The sequence below is a fragment of the Adiantum capillus-veneris genome, chromosome 3, assembly GCF_014529385.1.
Source record: "Adiantum capillus-veneris isolate H3 chromosome 3, ASM1452938v2, whole genome shotgun sequence".
NCBI classification, from domain to species: domain Eukaryota; kingdom Viridiplantae; phylum Streptophyta; class Polypodiopsida; order Polypodiales; family Pteridaceae; genus Adiantum; species Adiantum capillus-veneris.
In genome coordinates, this window is record NC_140933.1 from 149853141 (window position 1) to 149857070 (window position 3930).

The window sequence follows — 3930 nt, forward strand, 5'->3', positions numbered from 1 at the left end:
ATGTTCTTTTCTTTCTATCATGTAGGAGACCCCCCCCCGACTTTCAATAAAAGACCTAAACAAAATTTGTAGGAACTTCTAGGGTCCTGGGGTACCCCTATAAAAGGGCTAGCTAAAGTTAACCTAGAGTTTGCTATCTTCCTACAGATCAAGGGACTTGGCTCACCAACTTTAAATTATCGGCAAAAAACAGTTGTAACGCTCATCCTCAGAGCAATGGAGAATCCTGATGAGGAATGAGCCTCGTTATTATTTTGGAAAAATCCATAAATTCCATTTAAGGGAATGAGGAACCACTAACATACCCTGGTTTACGGTATTCTTTGGACCCCTAGAAGTTGTATCTAAGGGGTCGGACCTGATTGAATCTCTGTGGAATGCTTGGAACAATACAGAAGCCTAATTAATCAACTGGGAATCAAAGTACAACAGATAGATATTAGGTCTTTTGAATCAATGTGGTGTCCCTCCCCCCTATCCCCCAAACTGAACCAAGAGACAACTAAGGTCAACAAAAAGACTACCACAATAAAGGTAATATCACATGGAATACAATTGAGCACAAAGGAATAATGAAATCAAACTCCTAGGAAGGTATCACTTGTAACCATGGGAGCTCACTCTTACCAGTCGAGACTGCCACGTTCCCCAAAGAGGAGTGGGCGCTCTCTGAGCAGCCTATCCAATCCATCCAAGACACTACACGGGTAGGAGGGGGGGGGGCTCGCCAACCCTCCCAACCACCCCCAACCCCAAAAAACCTATCCATGTCACTCTCAATAGAAAATGGCACCTATCCCTTGATAAAAGATAGTGTAACTTCAAATTAAAAACCCTTTGGCATCAAGATACACCCGACCAAACAATTAGTACAGCTATGGCTCATCATGCACAATGCAATATGGACAGGCTACAGAATGAGCCATGTAGCATGGGGGATGGGCACTGCAGGAGATGTAATGGAATGATGAAGACATCCCCCACCTCTTCATTAATTGTCTTGCTAACAGAGAAAAACTGGCCCCTATCATAAGTGGACTAGGGTACACCACCACAATTGGAAACAACTCCTGCTAGGAGACTCAGTAGCGCTCTTCTCAGTAGTATGGAACAGGATCAGAGGGAAAATTTTTGATCATCTGGAAAAAATGGAATAGCTGTTTTTTTAAATGAGTCTGACCAGAGTAAAAGTCTGAGAGTATTGTTCTCCTAGTTTTTTGTGCAGGTGAATCACCTAAAGCTGGAGCAGTGCAGAATTTACCAAGCAAACTACAAAGTGCTCATGGACTGCATGAGATACTACAACAGTCCCCACATCAGTAAACAACATGAGAGTTTGCTAGATGGTTCATACTCCTACTTGCAAAAAATTATAGATGAATGCAAGGCTGAAGGAGAAAGTAAGGTGACAGCTCAACAATGGATTAGGCTTCTTAACCATTTGCAGGAAGTAATGAATTCATTTCTAGGGAAGGAAATATGGGAGGCAACCTGTGACAGCCCGCAGTCCCCTCTCTTTTGTAACAAAATGCGAATGTAAAGTTGATTATAGTCCCCTAGGAAGTCGGAATGTAAATCAAAATGTAAATCGGAAGGTAATCCTGAACCAACTGCAACCTTGCAGGGTTTTGTATCTTGTATCGTTTTGTCTCTACCTAATATAATTCTCACGCCCTTATGGTAAAAGGAGAGAGAGAGAGAGAGAGAGAGAGAGAGAGAGAGAGAGAGAGAGAGAGAGAGAGAGAGAGAGAGAGAGGAGAGAGAGAGAGAGAGAGAACTATCCAGAGAGAGAGAGAGAGAACGATCCAAAGAGAGAGTGTGTGTATGTGTTCAAGAAGGATTTTGATAACACTGTTGTTGCCAGGAGGATCTCGTTTTGGGCCTGTATCTTGTATCGTTTTGTCTCTACCTAATATAATTCTCACCCCTTTATGGTAAAAGAGAGAGAGAGAGAGAGAGAGAGAGAGAAGAGAGAGAGAGAGAGAGAGAAGAGAGAGAGAGAGAGAGAGAGAGAGAGAAAGAGAGAACGATCCAAGAGAGAGAGTGTGTGTATGTGTTCAAGAAGGATTTTGATAACACTGTTGCTGCCAGGAGGATCTCGTTTTGGGCCTGCATCGCTATCAATTGCAATAGCAGGAGGACGACCATTCCAATAGCAAGAGGACGACCATTAGAGGGCACCAAGTGAACATTCAAGGGATACGTACTGATCTGTGGGTACTGATAGCTTGCAAACTAGCAGCAATGGAAAGGCGCAGTGCAGTACAATCCCCAGTACAGTCTCCAGTGATTGCAAGCGAGCGTGTGGTGTGTGTGTGTGTGTTCTTTTGGCTTGAAAACAGCAAGTCTTGGCGGGTAGTGAAAGTGAGGTGGAGCCCAATTATTAGAAAAAGTAAATGACAATTCTCTCAATCCCTCTCAAAACATTTATGCCCCATGCTCATAATCCTTTGAGGAATAACACATTCCCTATTCTCGACTTTTAACTCCCAATGTCACTCGAAAAAATAAATTCGGGTAAAAAAAATCATCCCATCCATGGCACTCTTGATTTTTTTTTCAATCAATTAAGGCCCAATGCATTATCTTGCATCAATTGACCTCAAAACTCCAACCTTATCACCCAATCCCTCAATTATTATGCCAAATTACCTATATTTTGGTCTCAATTTCATTCCAATGCACTATGCCCAAACGAATCATTTACGAACCTTAATTATGTTGCCAATAATACATGATTCCACCAATGATGCAAGCTAAATCTTAATTCAATGGTGATTTTGGACCAAGCTTTACACAATGTAGCTTCAATTTTCAATCATTCCAATTCGGTTGCTCATATCAGATATCCTCACTCAAACCAAATTGGCACACAACATGGTCAATTCAAACCCGATTTTTTTCTGAATCGCAAAAATAATAGCTCATATCTCATTTCTCTAATCATCCAACCCGGATTTGTCTTTTGGATTTACGAAGCTTCATGCTTGTGCTTATGGCAACTCATGAATGCACAACTTAATGAAATGTTTACCATATCAAATTGGCATACACATCATGGTAATAAAATCATCCTCAATTGTATACAATTGAGTCATACCAAGTCATTTAATCATACACACCAATATTTTAGGTCTTTCAATCATCATGATTAGTGGTGGCACCAATCATTCATTTTCTCATTGGATAGATCATGCTATTGCATAGGTACACACATTAGTGCATTTTTCCATGTTCATCAAATTGATTCATCATTAGCATGGAAATACACTAAAAATTTAGACAATTGAGTACCAATTAAGTGATTATCTCAATTGACCAAGCCAATTGTGATACACGTATCAACTATTTGACCAAATTAATCATCATAATTGGTTAAAAAATACCAATTAATCATTCAAGGACCGGATTGCACATGCCATTGAGTAAGCACACACACCAAAATTTAGGCCAAAATTTTATGAAAAAAAACCACATCAATTCTTGCAATTCTCAAATTGAAAACTCAATCAAGCATAAGTGAATGAATGCATGGTTAATTTCTAAAAATTAGCACTATTTTACCCCAATCATGCAATGCACACACTAAAACATTAAGCACAAATGATCAAATTTGGCTCAATTGGCAATGGATTTAGGCTTACACCTAATGATTTCACACACTTTTATGAACATTTCATAATAAAAAATGATTTAGGTGCCCAAATTGACCATCAATCATAGAAAATCAAGTGGTCTTGGATACGCACACACACTCAACTTTTGCCCAAATTTTTAGCAATTAGGGTTATTCAATGATTTAATTAGCCTAGCATACACATCAATTACATGGTCGGATAATCATAAATCATCATTTCCATCAAACTTTATGTATGCACACATTCAAGAGTAGGTGCACACACACTTCAAAGTTTTGACAGTTTTTTTTCG